This window comes from Malus domestica, chromosome 07 (assembly GCF_042453785.1).
Source record: "Malus domestica chromosome 07, GDT2T_hap1".
Lineage (NCBI taxonomy): Eukaryota > Viridiplantae > Streptophyta > Magnoliopsida > Rosales > Rosaceae > Malus > Malus domestica.
Window position 1 is genome coordinate 27,532,185 of NC_091667.1, and position 22,368 is coordinate 27,554,552.

Below are 22,368 nucleotides of genomic sequence, written 5' to 3' on the forward strand. Positions count from 1 at the left end.
TCTTCACTTATAAGTGAAAGGTCTTATGTACGATTTTTGCCAAATGAGAATTTGAACCACATTATTGTTAACTTATTGTGAGGCTAAGCCCACCCTTCCTTTTAGTGTAGATATCGTTTGTTAAAAAAAAAAAGTTTCAGGAAATGATTTCCTCATTATTTTTTTTAGCTTTTTACACACCGTTTTTTATTTATTGCCATCAGATTGAATGAATGAGTCAAATAGAACCAACGGCCATGATTAAACAAATATGGGTAAGAAATTAAAAAAGATGAGTGAAAATCACTTCACATATTTTTGTTCTTATAATGCAACAATTACGAGGGTTAAATAAAGGCAATTGAATATTAAGGACCAAAATCATAATTTATCCGTAAGTATTTAATAATTGTTTAGCTCAGTGCAAAATTAACAAACGTATTGATTCTCATAACTACAACAAAATATGAAGTCCAAAATTATTTATCATTGCGCTAAAAAAAATGATCCTGTAGACGATACATATACTAGTCCAAGTAAGTTTTAGTAATGTGGGAAAACTTAAATTTGTTATGTGCTCAATTATTTTGTTTCTTCGACTTTTGTGAACCATTAGAATCAGATTGTTGTCGTGACTATTTCTTATAATTTATTTATTTTTATATCCCAAATTACAACATTGGTTAAAAGATGGACTTGTTAAAAAAATGTTGCAAAATAGCATTTGGCATCCAGAAACGACTACCAGACGGTCAACAACACTGCCGTTTGGGGAAATAGACGGTGTTTGAGTCAGTGTGATTCCCCATTATCCTTATCACACATGAAAATTGGGAAATTCGTAAACTTATCAATTATCATCATTCACACGTTACACGTATTACCTTTCCATTTCACACATATCATACACACATGCATATACTTAAGGGGAAGAGATTCTTTCTGGATCTCTTCCACCAAGACAATCGGATCAAGTGATTCGAACTTTTGAAATTTTATTAAACAGTAAAAAATTATTATAATTTTAAAATGATCAAAACAGGTGGATCGTTAAATGAAAATTTAAAAGTTTAGATAACTTGATTTGGTGATTTTGATGAGAGGATCTCTTTCCCTTCTCAAGGATGAGGAGGTGCCGCTGCTTCTTAGAGCCACCGCCAATGCAATTATAGAGAGACAAGAGATATGATAGGGTAGTTGGATCCACGTCAAATCTTCTACGCTCAAAATTTTATGTGGTCTTTTGTGATCTTTTTCAAATTGTAATACGTGTTCACTGCTAACTTGAGTTAAACAACGTTATCTCGTCCAAAAACAGTGAAAAAAATGAAAAAAATAAATAAAAACGTAAGGGAGGGGGCCGTGGTTGGTGGCGGTGGTCAGCGGAAGAGGGACGGGGAGGGTACGGTGAGCTGCTTTTTGTTGTCTTTGATTTTCTTATCACTTTGATTTTCTCTTTATTTAGAGTTAATTTTGTTTTGTTTATTTTTTTTTGTTGTTTTTTGTTTTTTTTTTAATAATTGGAAAATATCATTCACCAAGGCCGAAGCCAAATAGGAGTACAAAAAGCCACCACGGGCAAACAACATCAGTCATAAACGAGAGTAAGGGGAAAACTACGACATGGAGGCCCCCCATGTCACCTTAGTCACTTCTAACCAAAGCTAAGTTCGAGGGCAGGATAGGCCATCCTTTTTTAAAACCCGAACAAATGAAGATGGGGTCGTTGAACCCAGACTAAGTCGCACTTCTCCGCTCCAGCATGCGACACCACAAAATCCGCCACTCCATTGGCTAATCTCGGTCCCTAAGAACAGTTACAAGAACTGAAATCCGCACATTCTCTGCGAATCTCCCACATCGAGATAGCAAGTATGGTTTTGTCAGGTCTGGTTAAGTAGGTTGACAAACATTACAATTTTAAATAAGAGACTGAGAAACTACATAAAATTTTAGATACAGAAGATTTAAACGCATTTGGAACGCAAGTCGTTTGATATTATTTCACATATCATAATAAATTTACGTATTTTTATGTAAATAAATTACTAACATCATTTGACTTATATTCTAAATGCACGGAAAAATTGCAATAGAGAAGAGAGTTTCACACTCGTGTGTGCACAGGACGATGCTTCCCTTGTTCTCATGACCAACCGACCAAGGTATCTCAATTCAACTTATAAGTTATCACCAAGCACCAAGCAGTTATTTGATAACACCTGTTGGGCCTCATCACCATCTGATTATTTAGTGACTTTAAAACCGTTGATTATTTAGTGACTTTAAAACCGTTGATCTTAGGGCTTGTATTTTGAACCAATCCTCAATCGAAATAAGTTGTAGGCTTGTAGCTATCAGATATTCAGAGAGACGGGTCATTGTTTCATTCTTAACTGTGATTATTTTAGTGAGTTTAAAACAAAACATCTTCGTGGGAAACAAATAGCTTGCATTTTGAATCAACCTTAATCGAAATGAGTTATAGGTATCAGATATTCAAAGAGACAGACTATTGATCCGCTCTTAATTACATTGATATTGTTTTCCAACTCGCATCTTGTCACCTGTGCCAAACTGTTTGAGGGTTTACACAAAAAAATCTTGGCGGTGCTAAAAGTGAAACCATCTTATACATCGTAATCAACAGTGATAAAGCGAACACTTTCTTTTCCAATATTTTGAAAAAAAGATAAGGTGAAAATGTTTATCCTATTATTTAAAAGGAAAATTAACGAAAATGACTTGAAAACTTTGAGTTTTAACGATAAGGACAAAATAAAGGGTAAAGTGAATAGTACCGGTATTGACTTTTTTAGTGTAAGAATGTGGTTTTTCGTTAAAATGAACAGTACCAGGAGCTTTTTATTAAAGTTTCCTTATTTAAATACAAAAAAAATAATATTATAAACAAACATTTGTTTCAATTGTCAGCAAGTTATTCACTTATTTCAATTGTCAATCAGCTTCATTAAGATATTTAAATTTTTGTCTCCTTATGTTATTCATTCACTACCATTCGTCTTCGTGCCATTCATCTTTGTGTTACGATCCAATGTGAATCTTTTATCTAATTGATTTAATATATTAAATCCATTGTTTGATATATTATATTATTCGAACTTGGGTTTTAAGGTTGATTAAGTCCCCTAATACTATTACAACTACTCAAACAGCTGGCCAAGAAGAAATATAATTGTTTTGTGCTCTATGTTTTCAAAAGAAAAGAAAGACTGAGGCTGTCATTTTTGTCATGGATATTGGATGACACCATCCTATAAGTCAAGATATTTCCTGTGTGGAGACTGTATCTTGGCCACTTGTTTACTCAATTGGATGTTTAGTTATTGGATTCGGACCATTGGATGTTGTTTAATTGATTTCATAATCAATAATCATTGACCAAAAAGAGATAAGCGTGTCTTATACAGAGAAAATGAAGTTCAATAACAAGATAAACCTTAACAAATTTGGTGAGTTAATACGATACTGACTAGTTAATTGAGCTCAATGTATAGTTTGATATCATTTGAATCGTTCATAGTCTAGTTCAAATATCATACTTACAAATATTCATTTAAATCAAATCTCGTTAAGCCACTTAATTATTGTTGTACACTTTTATTGTTCATCAACGATATTATGTTTACAAATTTTTTGTCTATTTAGTTGGTCACAACCAATATGAAATAACTAAAAGTTTGGTTCGAGTGAAATATTACAAGAATAGTCTTTTATTGATGACCAAAAATAATCGATTTAAATCAGGAGAAGCATTGTGAGGTAGGTCCAAATGAGTTCTAGTGTCTTATTAATTGATTAATGTTTAATTAATTGTGAAAATCTCACCTGACACATAGATTTGATTCTCGTCAATATAAATTTCAAATCAAAGGATTATAATTGCTCATTGTGTGACGTAGATGGACGAACTTCCTTAATATTATTTTCTGCATAGGAATCAATGAAATTAAGAACGGATTCCGAGCTTTGGACTTGACATTAATGTTTTGTGCTTAGTGACCAAATTAGGCACATAATAAGACAATGGTACCCTTGTTATAACATCCTATTCTATATAATTTCAAAGGCCATTTTAGCCAATTCATTGTCCTCTTCAAGCTCTAAATTTTAACCATGGATTTCGTGATACAGTCTGACCCCTTGCCGGAGTCGGTTTATGTTCCGGTGGCAGGAAAATCCTACAAGAAGAACCAACACGGCGTCGTCTGGGTTATGCAAGAGGCCCCAGCCGCAAGCAGCATGGAAGCCCAAATCAATTGAGTCCAACAAAGGTATCAAAAGATTGTGGGCCTAGAGTTGGAGAAATTTTTCATTGTGACCGGAACACGAGTGGTACAACACCTGTTTTAATAGAAGTTGTGAGAAATTTTATTTTTTAAGTCATTAACTTTTTAACACACATATCTAACTATTTTTATAATGACATGTAGTATATCATCTTGTGTACTGGTCATACTGAAAAATCTCTCCTAGAGTTGGTGGGAGATTGCACGTGTGCCTAGGCAAATACGAAGGTGGTGAAATTTTTTCGTACCTTGCTAGAGTGCATGTACTCGTTTCACGTTCCATGCATTGACATGTGGCATCTGGCATCCGACTTGCCCGGTTTTTGGGGCCAATGCAACACCGACATGTGGCATCTGGCATCCGACTTGCCCGGTTTTTGGGGCCAATGCAACACCGTTCACGGTGGTCGTTCAACGGTTGTAGAGTTTCGAGGTCGGTGAGCCGGAGAGGTCTTAGGAGGGTCAAGAATTTTGCAACAAAAAAAAAGTGCCATTGTTGTTGTGCACATTATTGCAACCTAAGCTTGGATTAGGGCCGGTCCTAGCCCAGTGCCACAAGGGCAACTGTCTAGGGCCCAAAACTTAAAGGGGCACCAAAATAATAAAACCCAAATAACTAGGTATAAAAAAAATTACTAGAGCCCAATTTCCAAATAGGGGGACGGCCCAAGATTAACAACAAATTAAAGGGACCCATGTTTTATGCATTAAAAAAAAATATAAAAAAAAAGTCATACACTCATAACAGGGACCACTCTCGGTCCCATAAACCCTAATTTCTAACCTTTTTCCCGATTCCCCCATGCACCCCCTCCCTTTGTTCCCCAATCCCTACTAACTTCCAACCTTTTCCCAATTCCCCATCCCCTTTGTTCCCCAATCCCTTCCCCACCCACTTCCCCTGTGCCTTGCTGTCGTGTGCTGCCCTTGGGCTGGGTGAGTCTGCAAGGTGATGTGAGTGAGCAGCAGCCAGATAGCACAGCAGGAGGAGGTCCCTCTCCTCTTTATTCTCAACGTGATAGCACATCACCATTCATTTGGGTATTAGAATTTGACTGCAAGTGCATTCACTCATCACCAACCCTTTTGAGTTTTGAGGTAACTAATTTTTAAAATTTGAATTATGAATTCATAATTTAATACAAAACTTTGCAAGTGACATAGAAATATAATTATATGATAATTGATGTATAGAATTGTTGTTGTGGATGAATTGAATTCTTGATTAATTGAATTATTTGATTTCATTTCAAACTCAATATTTAGGTTCAATTTTATCAATTTGTATATGTTAGACTATGTGTTAGTGTTTTTATAATATATAATATATGTTGGAATGATAATTTTGATAGGAAAATTTTGTTATATCATGTGTAGGTAATTTTTGCAAACAAATTATCGAAGCCATGTCTTTTAGGAAACAACTCTCTGGTAATATGAAAAGGAAAAAAAAAGCAAAGGATAACGAAATTGCCAAAAGTTTAAGAGGATCTCTTAATAAATTTTTCTCTACAAAGAATGAGTCGGTTGAAAATTTGAGAGAAAATGATGTTGGTGAAGAGTCACAAAATGTTGTTGGGGAGTCTCATGATCATGAAATTGGTGGTTATGATGGTGGTGATTTAGAAGAAAATGTTGGTGATGAGTCTCAAGACCATAAAAATGGTAGTGATTTAGAGGAAAATGTTGGTGATGAGTCTCAAGATCATGAAAATGGTGGTGATATAGATTTAAATGTTGATGATGATCATATTGGTGTAGAGGAAAATATTGAATCTCCCGAACCTACATTCCATTTAAACATTTGTGATCCAAGAATTTGGGATGGTCTTAATGCAGAAATGAGAGCCTTACTTGTAGAAAAAGGACCAATTCTAGAAACTAATATAATTTGGGCGTGAGGGCCTAGCCCCCCCAGCTTCGACTGGGTTCCAGCCTTCGTTAAATATTTTTTTTTAAAACATATGTTTTCATAATAAAAAATGGCAGATTTTGAGCTTTTGTACTGAGCACCCAAAAACTCAGGACCGGCCCTAGCTTGGATGAGTAGTGTATGATGGTGAGGTTTTTTTAAATATTCCGCCTAGCGAATGCTTGTATTTATTTGTAATTAGAGATACTTCTCATCGGTCGTGTTGTTTCGTGTATTTTCGCGGATCAGTTCAACTTGCTTGTACCATATGCATTATTTTATGGTTCATTCATTTGTTTTAATCTAACGGCCCTACACACCACACCAAACCTCTAGCACTGTAGAAGCTCCAGATATTATGATTGCAAATAACTAGTTGGTTAGGAAATTGCATTCTCCTCCTTGAACGCAACATGTAATTTAGAATCATTGTCATAGATTAGAATAGTTTAAAACATCTACCATCTTATTCATAAAATATAATTTACTGAAATTTAAGCATGGTTTACTTGCGATTTAAGAGGGACTGCTTAATTTCGTCAACCTTCCAATTATATTAGTTTGAGAGAGTAATTTATGCACAATGTTGTTTATCTATGCCATTTGAACTATATCCGGAGAATTAAAGAATATAGTAAACACGGGCATAAAAGCAAAAGGTGTACGAAAATCATTTTATTTAGAATTTGTAATCTAAGGTCTTCTAACTTTATTAAAAAGCTATGTATTAGCTGTAAGGATGATAAGGGTTAAGATACTGCCATGTGTTAATAGATTAGGCAGTATAGTTGTTAGTTTGTTAAGATATTGGTTGCTTAGGGAGTAAGTAATGTAACTAGTATAAAAGGAGATAATATGCTTGTATTATTAGTTAGTAAAAAAAGAAATATATCAGAAATTCTCTCTCACTTTGTTTCCTTTTCTCTCTCTGTCTCTTTATCTTCTTAAATACTCGATCACCATTGATAACCTTGAAGCTGTGTTCTTGATATTTCTACATGGTATTAGAGCCGGCGATGGGGCATTCTCTTCGTTCTTGACTTCTTCTGCTTCCAAGATTCTCTGTGCTTCTGTTTATGGTATGAAATTTCTCTCGGTCTTCTTTTATTGAGCTTCTTCTTCCTCTGGCAGATATTTCGACTTCTTGCATATATGGTGTTTGATGAAATGTGTGTGAAGAAATAGTCCTTCTTAATCTGCTATCTACATAAATTTGGCCTTTGCATTGTTGTTATGTGTTGATTTCGTCACGAACACGTCTCCAACCTTAATTTCTTCAAGAGTTCAAGAAAATATGATTACTGCTGCACAATTACAACTTGTCTAGTCTCCAATTACAAATCTCGTGCCAAATGTTTCTACTTCTGTTACTGTGAAGTTTGATGATACGAACTACTTGGTTTGGCATTATCAATTACGGTTGTTGCTCGAGAGCCATGGTATTCTTGGATTTGTGGATGGCGACAAATTATGTCCTTCTCGGTTTGTGGATGAACCCGATAAAGAAGGTGTTGAAACTAAGAACTATCAGATATGGAAATTACATGATTGTGCTTTGATGCAACTTATAATTGCTACTATTTCTCCTACTGCTATGTCTTGTATCATTGGCTGTACTAGTGCTCATGAAATCTGGATCAACCTGAGAGATAGATTTTCTACCGTCATAAAAGCCAGTATCTTTTAGATGAAGCTTGAGTTACAAAACATTCAAAAAGGCTCCGAGTCTATTTCCAAGTACTTTCAACGAATTAAGGATGTTCGTGATCATTTGTCTGCAGCTGGGGTTTCATTTGAAGATGATGACATAGTCATTCTTGCTTTAAAAGGTTTACCTTCTGAATATAATACTTTCAGGACTGTAATTCGAGGGCGTGAAAATGTGATATCCCTTAAAGATTTCCGAGCTCAGCTACTTGCTGAAAAAGCTACAATTGAGAATAATCAGTTTTCCGGTTCCTTTACCACTGCTATGCTTGCTAAGGGTAATGAGTCAAAGGGCAAAAGTCTTATGCTTGAAGAAGGTTCTTCCTACAACAAAGGATTCTCTCCACCTCATTCAGGTCCATATCATGGAAGTTCTTCTAATCAAGGGGCTTCTTCGGGCTCTTACAGTACTAATGGTCCTCATTATCATTCTGGAGGTTTCAGGGGCTTCCATAATAATAGAGGACGCGCTCGGGGCAGAAACAATTACAGTTCCAATTTTTGATTCTCTGGAAATAACAGCCCCGGGATTCTTGGACCTGCTCGACCTCACATCTCCACTTGTTCTGAACATGGCAATGGTGTACCAACCTGTCAGATATGTAATAAAAGAGGTCACGTTGCTTCTGATTGCTTCCAGAGGCATTCTTCCCCAACTGGGCCATCTTCATCTCTTCAATGTCAAATTTGCTGGAAATTTGGCCATTCTGCATTGCAGTGCTATCACAGGGCTAACTTCTCATATCAAGGCTGATCACCACCTTCCTCCTTAACTGCTATGCATGCCAACTGTCAACCTTCTGCACCGCATGAACAATTTTGGGTGGCTGAAACTGGTGCTACTTCTCATATAACCTCTGATTTCAACAATCTCACCACGGCTACTCCATTCATTGGTGCTGATACTATAACCACTGCAAGTGGTTCAGGTTTGCCAATATCCCATACTGGCAATTCATTCTTACATGTTCCTAAGTATGCTTTTCAGTTAAAAGACATATTGCATGTTCCTCAAATCTCACAACACTTGCTCTCTGTGTATAAGTTGTGCAAAGAAAACAATTGTAGATTTATCTGTGATGAATTCTGTTTTTGGATTTAGGACAGGATCACAAGGACAATACTGCTGCAGGGACTGTGTAGGGATGGCTTGTACCCGATTCCATTTCATATACCTCAGCATATACTTCCTAAAGCATCTAAAGCATCTAATACATCTCACACTCTCACACAAAATCAAAATTGCTTTCTTGGTTATCAAATCAACACAAGTTTGTGGCACAACAGATTGGGGCATCCGTCCAATGCTGTGGTTTCAACAATGTTGAATCAGTCACAAATCTCATTTTCTGTTGATCACTCTAAGCATGTGTGTATTTCCTGTTTAGAAAGCAAATGTACTAAGCTACCTTTGTCTTTTCCTGCCAATAAGTCAGTTAAACCCTTTGAGGTTTTGCATAGTGATGTGTGGGGACCATCACCTACTATATCTGTTGAAGGATACAAGTTTTATGTACTTTTCATTGATGAATGTACCAGGTTAACCTGGATATTTCCTTTAAGAAATAAAAGTGAGGTGTTTCAAGTATTTGTGCATTTTCATGCTTTTCTATCCAACCAGTTTTCTACATCTGTTAAAATCTTTCAAAGTGATGGTGGTGGTGAGTATTGTAGTACTCGTTTTCAACAATTTTTGTTAGATAAATGCATTATTCATCAAAAGTCTTGTCCTCATACACCTGAACAGAATGGCCTTGCTGAAAGAAAGCACATGCACATTGTTGAAACTGCATTGACCTTATTAAGTATTGCATAATTACCTCATCAGTTCTGGTTTCATGCATGTGCCATTTCTGTTTATTTGATTAACAGAATGCCTTGTTCCACATTGCCTATGAAGTCTCCTTATACTTGTCTTTTTGATAAACCTCATACTTTGACACATTTAAAAGTTTTCGGGTGTAGTTGTTATCCCTTTCTCAAGCCTTACAATACCAACAAACTTCAACCCAAAACAGTTCAATGTATATTTCTTGGTTATGCAGGTCAATACAAAGGGTATATTTGTTTTCATCCACTCTCAGGGAGGTTTTATGTCTCTAGACATGTTGTTTTTTATGAAAACATTTTTCCCTACAAACACTTACTTGTCAAACCTTCACAGTGTTCTTCTGTTTTTGTCACACCACCATCTATTGCACCACTGGTCACAAGTCAAATGTCGTTGTTTCTCATACCACATCTGCATCTCATGCATCTTTACCCTTGTCTCAACCCACTAGAGCTTCAGAGTTCCTTCATGAACCCACTAGTGCCTCTGAGTCATTGGTCTCCCCAATTCGAGCTGCAGAGTTTTCTTCATCATCTTTCCCTATCTCTGATCCTATATCTCATGCTTCAGAGTCTTTGACTTCTCTGTCATCTACTGTACCTGCATCTTTACAATATACACAATCTCCAATCCTTGCTGATCCTGATTTTCAACCAGAAAATCTCACAATTGTTCTTCCAGTGCCTTCTGTGAGTTTACATCCCATGCAAACTCGGTTTAAAAGTGGCATTATTAAGAAGAAAGCCTTTATGGCATCTATGTCCTATGTTGAGCAATTCGATATTGAACCCTCATCCTTCAAAGCAGCTAGTAAGGTTGCAGAATGGCAGGCAGCTATGCAAGATGAAATCGATGCCTTACATGCTCAACATACTTGGGATTTGGTTCCTCTTCCATCTGGGAAGAACTTGGTTGGTTGTAAATGGGTGTATCGGGTCAAGAAGAATCCAGATGGGTCTATAGCCTGATATAAGGCTCGGCTAGTTGCTAAGGGGTATAATCAAGAGGAGGGCATTGATTATGGTGAGACCTTCAGTCCCGTAGTCAAGCTAACTACTGTCCTACTTATCTTAGCACTTGCAGCTCAATTTCAATGGTCTTTAAGGCAGCTTGATGTAAAAAATGCCTTTTTACATGGTGATCTCCTTGAGGAAGTGTATATGTCACAGCCCCCTGGTTTTGGGAGTCCTCATCATCCTTCTGATTTTGTCTGCAAGCTTCATAAATCATTGTATGGTCTTAAACAGGCTCCAAGAGCCTGGAATGACAAGTTTACTAGCTTTCTACCAAGATTGGGATTTCAGGCTTCACTTGCTGATCCTTCTTTGTTTGTTAAACACACTTCTCTTGGGATTGTGGTCTTGTTACTTTATGTGGATGACATCATCATTACTGATAGCAGTTCATCTGATATTGCTGCCGTAATCTTGGAGTTAACCAAGGCATTTGATATGAAAGATTTGGGACTGTTAAACTATTTTCTGGGCTTGCAGATTTCTTATCATTCAACTGGTTTATTTGTTTCTCAGCAGAAATATGTTCGGGATTTGCTAGCTCGAGTGGACATGAGTAACTCTAAACCTTGTGCTACTCCTTGTCTTTCGTATCATCGGCTCTTAAAGGATGATGGTGATCCATATCACAGTTCGGATCAATATCGAAGTATAGTTGGTGCCCTGCAATATTTGACTTTTACTCGCCTTAATATTGCGTTTGCCGTTAATCAGTATTGTCAGTTTATGCATCAGCCTATGAATTCTCATGTTGTCGCTGTCAAGCGCATTCTTCGATGTCTCAGTGGTACTATTCATTATGGCATTAATTTCCAACCTGGCCACTTATCTCTGCATGCGTATAATGATGCTGATTGGGCCAGTGATCCCAATGATCGACGGTTAACCTCTAGCTATATTGTGTATTGTGGTTTCAGTCCTATTTATTGGGCTTCCAAAAAGCAACATACAGTCTCAAAATCATCTACCGAAGCTGAATATAGAGCCCTGGCCATAACTGCTGCATAATTATCCTGGATCCGACAACTATTGTGTGATCTTCATGTACCTCTTTCTGCTCCTCTATTACTGTTGTGTGATAATATCAGTGCCATTGCCTTGTCTTCCAATCCGATATTTCACTCTCGAGTTAAACATATCGAGATTGACTATCATTTTGTCCGCGAAAGGGTGATTCGAGGAGACTTAGCTGTGCAGCATGTATCTTCCAAGGAGCAATTTGCTGATATTCTCACAAAAGGCTTGTCTATTTCTCTCTTTCAAGAGCATTGTTCCAATCTCATGCTTGGTTCGAACAAGTATGAGATTGAGGGGAGATGTAAGGATGATAAGGGTTAAGATACTGCCATGTGTCAATAGATCAGGCAGTATAGTTGTTAGTTTGTTAAGATATTGGTTGCTTAGGGAGTAAGTAATGTAACTAGTATAAAAGGAGATAATATGCTTGTATTATTAGTTAGTAAAAAAAGAAATATATTAGAAATTCTCTCTCACTTTGTTTCCCTTTCTCTCTCTGTCTCTTTATCTTCTTACATACTCGATCACCATTGATAACCTTGAAGCTATGTTCTTGATATTTCTACATTAGCCTCTGTGTTATGACCTGAAGAGGTCTGCATTTTAATTTTTTTTTGGTAAAAGAGGTCTGTATTTTATACATGTTGTCAAACAGAAAAATATTCGACCATGTCTATTTACATTAAAAATATTCGACCACTATTTAAGCAACTAACAACACCCACGTCTACGTTAATACCTTAAAATATTAGACCACTATTTGAGTAACTAACAATACCCACATCTACATCTATTTACCTTAAAAATTAAAAAATAATATATATATATATATATAGGAAATTTTAAGGGAAGGGATTTCCATTTTTTTTTATAAAAATGGGGATTAGTTGTGGAGTTCATACTACATCGAACTTTAACGATCCGAACCGTCTATTTTTCAAGTTGCACATCATAGATTATTCTTACAAAATATTAGCCAAATCGAAAATGTTTAAGACATATAATTGGGTTCAAAGTCATTAACGAATACTTTGTTATTTAAAAAACAATGAAATTTTATCTTAATAATTAAATAAGCAAATGCTTTCAAATTGAATTGAATTTTTGTAAGGATGATCTATGAATCGAGATTTACAAAATAAACGGTTTGAATTGTTGAAGTTCGATGTGGAGTGAGCCTCACATCTAATCCTCATTTTTTGAAAAAAATGGGAATCCCTTTGCATAAAGGGCATATATATATATATATATTCGAACTTTGGGTTCTAAGGTTGATTATGCGTCCACTAGCTAGTACTAGCCAAGAAGAAATATGTTTCTTAATGCTCTTGTTACCAAAAAGAAAAAGAAAATATTGAACGAGGTTGTCATTTTTAGCTTATTACCACTTATTTATAATTAAAATGTAAAATTGAAAAGCGAATAACCCAAGAAATAATGGTGTCGATCGGCAAGAGCTTTGGACATGACGATAATTTTTGTGTTTAGCTTACAAAATTAGGCACGTAGTAAGACAATGCTAACGTTGCTATAACCGCCTAATCTATATAATTTCAATGGACATTCCAATTCATACTCTCTAGGCTCTAATTTTCTACCATGGCTTTCGAGGACATAGATTCTGAGTTGGCTTTTGTAATTGTTTCCGGTATATATGTGCTGGTGATAGGCATATGTTTGTGTTGCAGTGGCTCACCGCGCAGAAACGTCCCCCAAGAAGAAGCAACACCCCGTCGTTTGGGCCCCGAAATGCAAGAGACTTCAGCAGCAAGCAACATGGAAACACAAATCAATTGTGTCCAGACGAAGTACCAAAAGGGTGTGGGTCTGGTTTTGGTGGGAGACGGTACGTGTCCCGTGTGCCTAGACGAATTCGAAGAAGGTGAATATCTTCGTACATTGCCGGAGTGCAGCCACTCGTTTCATGTTCCATGCATAGACATGTGGCTCTATTCACAACCGAGTTGTCCGGTTTGCCGTGCCAATGCCAAGCTGGTTACAGTGGCCGTTAAGCAATAGTAGGGTTTCGGGTCTGGCGAGCCGGGGTTGTGTCACGAGAGTACAGAATTTTACAACAAAAAATAAAAGGCATTGTTGTTATGCACATTGCAACCCAGCCAGGATTATTGTAGGATGGTATGGTTTTTATGCTAATGGTTTTTGCTTTTTAATTTGGGGTGGTCTTAACATATGGTGACAAGTGACAACAGTCCGATGCCTGCAACCTATATATACAACGATACCGAATACAATGTCAAAAGAAAATAGGATTGCGGTTTGGAGGTCAGCCCAAAACACATGTCAAATATTAGAGTGGGAAAATAGAGTTCAACAAATTTAGAACTAAATAATGATCGTAGACACTCATTTCACGTTCCATGCATTGACGTGTGGCTCTATTCTCATTCGACTTCCGACTTGCCCGGTTTGTCAGGCCAATGCAACGCCGTTCACAATAGTTGTTCAACGGTTGTAGAGTTTCGGGTTGGGTGAGCCGGAGAGGTCTTAGGAGGGTCAAGAATTTTGCAACGAAAAAAAGTGGCATTGGTGTTATGCACATTATGGCAACCTAAGCTTGGATGAGTAGTGTATGATAGTGAGGTTTTTCAAATATTCCGCCCTGCGACTATTTGTACTTATTTGTAATTAGGGATAAATCTCAAATGTAACAAACCTGATCTGATGTAACTCTATTTAATGAATACGCAGCCTCACTCATTATTCATTGAGTTGAGTTTATCCTTTTTTTTTTAAATGAGACAATTAGTGGTAAGCCACGGTTATCCACCTCTTTTAAGGGTCGGGAAGACTCACAGAGACATTTCAGTCTTCCCCTGATCATAAGTCTGGCTTCCACACCAACAACGGATTTTGAACCTAAGACCTCCAATTTTTAATTGCGTCGCAATCCACCCTTTACCACTAGGCCACCAGCTTATGGTTCATTGAGTTGAGTTTATCATTCAAGCATATAATCCACACTACAAACCTACACAAGTTTTTGATCTCTTTTATTTATAAGTCACAAATGACATCACTTTCATCGTTTGCATCGCTTCAGGTATTTTAGCGGGATCATTTGCATTATTTTATGGTTCATTCATCCGTTTTAATCTAACGGCCCTACAGGTCATGACGGATTCTAACATCGGGTGGTCATAACTCATAATCAAGGTAAGCTAGGCACCAGTTGGGCGTTAGGCCTAGCGCCTATGTATCTAGACACGGCCGAGGTGAATTAGGCGGATTTAAGTAATTTTGTTATCCATCCAATAAATAAATGTCTATACACTTAAAAAAACTATACTTGTATTGAGAATTTGAGTTTATTATTTTAATTAGATTTATTATCCAACATATAACTTACAAAAAATATCAGAATTTTTGCTTTAGTATTTTGGTGATTTTGATGATATGAGATGAAAGTTCAAGTGATTACGAGTTCGTAGTACTTTATGAAATATTTTTCAGATGTCATATGAAGTTATAGTGAATTTTAAAAGAAATAACGATGTCAAACAAGTGATATAAATAGTATTAGTTGAATAATACACCACTTTTTATTAATTAAAAGGCTTATTAATTGAAATGTCTCCTGAAACTGTCATTTAGTCTCAATTTACCTCCTGAAACTAGCCTTGTCTCAGTTTAGCCCCTGAAACTGACATTTTTTCCTCTTTTGGCCTCACTTCACTCCATTTCCCTAAAAAAACAGTTATATTCAAGGGTATTGTAGACATTTTATTTTTCTATACATCTATTTACCTCTAGCCTACACACTAAACCAATCTTAATTCCATTTTTGGCAACTCTAATTCAAACCTGGGAGTTTAGGACCTTTTTTTAAAAAATAAACTATTCAATCAATAGAAAAATTTGTAGCAACAAAATCATTATATCAACCAAAATAATGGTTACATTTTCTTCCTTACAATCATTTCACTTGCAAGGCATCCATGTTGACTCGAAACTTTGCACTTGAAAATTGCTCATTACAATAGAGAGAAAACATGATTAGCCTATTTCAAGATATCTTTCTAATCAAAATTGGCCTAACCATAAGTTTCACTCGTAAAAAAATGACCTCAGATCAGTTGCACAAAATATAATCTAAGAAAAAACTATTAAGCTATCATGTCCAAAATCCTTCAAAAACCAAAAATATCGATTGAACTCAGACTGAAGGCAAATACAAAGTGGTATGTACATATAAACTTTTATTTAACTAAACCCTAAAAACTGAAATGTCTACAATACTCTTGAATTTAACAATTCTTTAATAAAAATGGTGAATCAAAAGTGTGGAAAATGTTAGTTTCAAGGGGTAAAGTGAGACAAAACCAATTTCAGTGGGTAAATTGAGATTAAATGGCAGTTTCAGGGGGCATTTCGATTAATAAGCCTAATTAAAATGGTACGTAGCATAATTTGATTGCACAACAATTTTTTTAAAAAAAAGGGGAAGTTGTTCTCATGGGAAATGGAGAGAGAGTCTTTTTTTCTTGGTTGGAACCAAGATCCAAGAACAGCAGAGCCATGTTGGTCTTCTTTGTGTTTCTCTTTGTCTGGAATTAGATCTTTCTTCTTATGGCTCAAAGCTTCTGTTGCATAGCATCTGCACAACCATGGTGGTCTTCTCTCTTCCATCACCTGCCCAAACTGTTAGGTGGTCCTAAAAAAGAAGGTCCTCACATGACCTTCTTCACACTTTTGTGTGATCCTGGGACCACCCGTGTTTATGAGTGGATCTACCTCTACCTACACACCCCCCACTAAACCACCAGCATTGTAAAAGCTCCACATATTTTGACTGCAAATAACTAGTTGGTTAGGAATTAATGTATGTTCTCCCCTTGGAACACAATAATGCAATTTGAAATCCTCTTGTAGATTAGAGTAGTTTAGAACATTTATTGTCTTTATCCATATGGTATGGTTTACTGAATTTTAAGCATGGTTTACTTGCTATTTAAGAGGAGTAGCTTAATTTCATCAATTTTCTGATTAAATTAGTTTCAGAGAGTGATTTATACATTCACAATGTTGTTATTTATGATGTCTGAACTATACCTAAGAGAATTAAAAGACATAAATAAACAAGAATATAAAAAATAAAAAGTGTGCGAAAATCAATTGTATTTGTACCTCAACCAATACAAATACAACTTTAAAACCACTAGAGCATCTGGCCAAGAAGATATACGTTTGTTAATGCTCTTGTTAGCGCTTATTTTGTATTTAAAATGTGAAAATTAAAAAGTGAATAACCCAAGAAATAATGGTTTCGATGGCAAGAGCTTTGGACTCGACGTAATTTTTTGTGTTTAGCTTATAAAATTAGGAACGTGATAAGACAACGGTAACATTGCTATAACCGCCTAATCTATATAATTTCAATGGACATTTTAGCCAATTCATACTCTCTTTAGGCTCTAATTTTCCACCATGCCTTTCGAGGACACAATTTCTGGCGACTCCTCGGGTTTTCTAATTGTTATATCTGGGATTGTAATACTACTAGGCATATGTTTGTGTTGTGGCTCATGCTGCAGAAACATTCCCGAAGAAGAAGAAACACCAGCAAGCAACGTGGAAACCCAGATCAATTGGGTGCATAGGAAGTACCAGAAGGGTGTGGGTCTGGTTTTGGTCGGAGACGGTACGTGTGCCGTGTGCCTAGGCGAATATTTTCGTACGTTGCCGGACTGCAGCCACTCGTTTCATGTTCAATGCATTGACATGTGGCTCTATTCACAACCGAGTTGCCTGGTTTGCCGTGCCAATGCCACGCCGGTTACATTGGTCGCTAAGCAGTAGTAGGGTTTCAGGTCTGGCGAGCCAGAGTGGTGTCACGACAGTAAAGAATTTTGCAACAAAAATAAATGGCATTGTTGTAGGATGGTGTGGTTTTTATGCTAATCTACGTTGCATGGACATGGTGGTCCCCTCATATCTCCACGTTATGTTGTGTCGTATTCTTAATATTATGTTTATTAATGTGATGTGTTCTCGTGTTGTGTTGTATTCCCATGTCTGTGTCTGAGCATCTTAGATGTTAATGGTTTTTGCTTTTGAATTTAGGGTTGTCTTAACATATGGTGACAATAGTCCGACGCCTGCAACCTATATACAACAGTATTGAATACAATGTCAAAAGAAAATGGGACTGCAGTTTGGGGATCAACCCAAAACACATGTCAAATATTAGAGTGGAAAAACAGAGTTCAACAAATTTAGAGCTGAATAATAATTGTAGACATGAGCATTAGTTACATTTTTTTAGAACGAACTTGCACCCCCGGATTATGTGCTTTTGAATTCTAATTTTTGTAGTTTAAATTAGTTTAAGATATATTATCGCTTTTACAAAGAAAGGCTAAACTATTAACATACGTTGGCCATTCACGTCGGGTGAAGTCCCAATTTTATACACCTAGAAGAGACAAATGAAAGAAAAGAAACTCAAAAGGTTTTAGAGTAATCACTAAAATGTTTGGGCTTTCTCTGGTCATACCTCAGACTAAGGTTTTCGAGTCATCATGCGTGTGCAGCTATTGCACCAACTTTTTGAACCTCAACTTACTTTACTAGTATGCGGTAAGTTTGGTCATAGACTAATGGTTTCACGATTCATCTCTCATATACTGCATAAGAATATCCGGGTCTCGTTTTATACGAGGTTTTAAACAATCTAGCTTATGTTTTATACGAGGTTTTAATCAACATGGATTTACAATCCATTCCCAACAAGACTAAGATTGCCAATTCATACTCAATCTCTAATCCTACAACCAAGTTTACCAATTCATACTCATGCTCATATTCTAACATTCTCCCACTTGAGCAAGTATGAACCAAGAAAACTAGTTTGATTAAGACTATAATAGGGTGATCACAAAGTCTTTTGAGTAACATCATAAACAATCTATCCGTGCATTTCAAAACACAGAATCTAAAAACTTTCAGTCACAACCAATATGCAACCAATGCTTCTAGATTACTTATGTCCAATCCGCACATATAACATTATGATCAAACTGAAAATTTTAGTGGACCTAAATATCCACTCCCACTATTTCTCAACTTAATTTGAAATCAATCAAGCTTATCACAGACAGTAAAATTGTCTTCTTGCAATTCTCATGAATTCAAAACAACTGCTTGAGTCAAATCACAAAGACTTCTCAAAGCATTAAACTGAACTAAAAAATCACACATATACTTATATATATATATATATATCAGATCAAACAACTACAAAAATTGAATTTCTGAACACAACTAGCTCATAACAAAAAACTTAACTCAAGAGAAAAACTTCACTGCTATACCAGCTTTTTGAACTTCACAATAGCAGCACTTCTCAACTTTATTATTGCAACTGTCTCTAATAGACTAACACTACTCCCACTGATCAAAAGACTCGAGCACACCCATTCTAGAGATCAATTTGTTAGAAAGAAGGTCTTGAACTCCCTCAAAAACTCGTTTTAGATAAGGAACATCCTCAATGTCAGGACAAGTGCAATAAACACTCATTACAAGATTGCCAGGTGCCTTAACAACCTCGCCTGCAACATGGGCTGCCATGGAAAGATTGTCCTTCCCACCATCAATTGCAATACCAAGTTCGATCATTGCCACTGAAAGATCTGTAACAGCATCATACATAGCTGGTCCATCCCCATCAAGCTTGGCTGCATACATCCAATTCCCGCTGTTTTTAACATCAGATATAGAAGTGACCTTTGCCTAAACTAGATTTGTGAGTGCTTCTCCAACAGCCAATCTCGCCATTGTTTTTAGATCCAACAAACCTTTGATTGGCTGCTTCCCAATGGCACATGCACCTCCAGTCACGTCAGTAAAAGTCTGTGCTATTACTGCAACAACAGAGAGATGAATTTGCAAGGGCCCAACAGTTTGCTGCTGTGCTACAAGGCATGTAACACACTTGTCTACTTTGGATGTCAAGAAGCACTTTGAACAAACAGATGGAAGTCTCAACACCCTCTTAAGTGAATCCATCACTGTTATTCCTGGAGCAATATCAAGTGGTTCTCGTGCATCAGTTATCCTGTGGAATTCAAAACTTTTCTGTGGCATATCACCAAGTACTTTCTCAAGCTCCAAATCGACAGCAGGAGAAGGGGAAGGGATTCCACTATATTCATATTTTTTTTTAATAGCTAAGCTATCAATTAAAATATCACGTCCCTCACCATTTATTGTTCCAATAACAGTCATAGAAACCCCTTCTCTTTCACATATTGTTTGCAAGAGGTGGCGACTTTCAGGCTTCACCAAGATTCCATCTTGCTCCTGTTATTCTGCACCCCATATCTCCAAGATAGACATTGTGTGATCACCAACTACAATTGCTCGGATATCAATCTGGTTGCCCTTGGGGTATATAATTTCCTTAATTTGCAAACCATATTCTTCTTCCCCCCTTTCAATAAATCCAGAAGGTTGAACCATGTAAATGTCTTCTTGAAGATCACCATTGAGGAAAGTCATTTTAACATCCATTTGATGCAACTCTAGATCAAAGTGTGAACAACAGACAGTGAAGAGATGTCTCATGCATGATAACCATCATTCATGGTTTAACAGAAAACATAAAGGTGCATTAGCATTCTGCATATTACAAAATAATTGTAGATAACACATAATCGAACACCCAAAGTCTAAATTACTGCAGAATAGTTCAATTCGATTGAATCCATATAGTTTTTGTTATTTCAAAGTCTTATCCTTTAAGACCTAACATAAACCCTCAACTCAATATGGAGAAGGACTTTTAAGCAGGCAAGAATAAAACTTGCAATTTATCAAACATACCTTGCACAGATCCAATTTTGTGAAATAGCGCAGTGGAATAACCATTCAAATTGATCATATCAGTTGCAAGATTGATGAAATTATAACCCAAAAGCATGTTTTATTGGTTATGTTCTTAATTGAAAAGACCCAATCGGAAAGAAAACCCCTTCCCTTGGATTTGCAGAAAATCCAACCGTAACATCCTTTGAAATTCAAACGGTTATATTTTTCAAACATGTTTTGTCGTTATTCGCAAGGCATTATACTAGAACCTGTGTTCGATTTCCCAACGTGACAACAAAGATATATTTTCCTCAATATTATTTATGTTTTGGAACCTACTGGTTTTAATCACAGAACTTATAATTTATAAACCTAAGGGCTCTGATACCACATGTTAGCATAAACACAACACCAGGATCATGCAAAGCAAGTTACCGTGATCAAAACACAAAACCATAAACCTTAAAGCAATGCACAGAGAGAAAACATACCTGCAGAAGAGTTCGAAGCTGCTGCCATGTCTGATTTCTGCAACAAAGTCGTGGTGCACCTTCTCCTCTTTTTTAGTGAACGAGACTCTCAACTAATAATAGGATGTAAGACTAAGACCTATTATTAGTTGAGAGTCTCGTTCACTGAAGAGATGAGAAGGCGCACCACGACTTTGCTGCAAAAATTAGACATGGCAGCAGCTTCGAACTCTTCTGCAAGTATGTTTTCTCTCTGTGCCTTGCTTTATGGTTTATGGTTTAGTGTTTTGATTACAGTAACTTGCTTTGCATGATCCTGGTGTTGTGTTTATGCTAACACAAAGATGTTAGGTTTAGTCAAAGTACAATATAACACCGGTCAATTGAAGGTAAGATGCCTTAAATAAGTTATGTGAGTATTATACAATTATACTTCTTCAGGTTTTTGTTATATGGAAATAATACAATACATATTTATGGCATCAACTTGTGTCCACCAATGTTCTTTTTCTCAGCCGAGGAAAATTGTTAGAAATTACAGAACTGTTGGGATCTTTGCTACCATGTTTGAGTTCCTACAAATGAATCCCATATTCTTGAATCTTGCTCATTGAGTTGTTGCAGCCACAATTGGGATCTTCTCAATGTTAATCCTGTTTTTCTATAGGCCAAAATTGGTGAAAGGAAATTTGCAACTGTTGTCCGCGGATTAATTTTTCATTTTTTTTCTTGCTACAGCTACTGCTCCACTGTTATTAATAGCTGTTAGCGGCGGTTGTTGGTCGTTGGGAGAAGGTGAAATCTATTGTTGAGCTACCTCAACTCTCTTTAGAACACAAGGCAGCCAGCAACCACTGAAAGTCAATCACCGTATCCACTGAAAATGTTGCAGAGTGCAAGAAGTTACGGATTTTCTGAGTTCTGAAAGCGAATTGAGAGTGCTGCAAATCAGAAATGATGTTACACGAGGATGTGTCTTCGGGGCCAAAGAAGCGAAAGACGATACATGTTGTATAGTTCCTAAGTAGTAATTATGTAAAGGCTAGTAGTATTGCATTTGTATTAAACTAAACATGGTAAATACCAAAATATATATGATAATATTTGGGAATTTCTTACATATGCATTAAACTCCAAAATGGAGTATATATAGGAGTTACAATTGGTATTACATATGTACTTCACCAATGTGGGACAATAAACTACTATTTACACTTTAACTAATATATAACTCGCAACACTCCCCCTCAAGTTGGTGCAAAGATGTCACGCATGCCCAACTTGTCAAGTGAGTTGGAAA

At 36.5% G+C, this 22,368-nt stretch overlaps 1 long non-coding RNA gene across 1 annotated transcript; it reads left to right on the plus strand.

Moving 5' to 3' along the window:
• The first annotated feature begins 5,059 nt into the window (after positions 1 to 5,059).
• Positions 5,060 to 13,873, plus strand: LOC139197576 (uncharacterized). The gene is made up of 3 exons (XR_011583060.1): positions 5,060 to 5,387; positions 7,210 to 7,280; positions 13,458 to 13,873. It is a non-coding gene; the product is annotated as an uncharacterized lncRNA (long non-coding RNA).
• Positions 13,874 to 22,368: the final 8,495 nt, after the last annotated feature.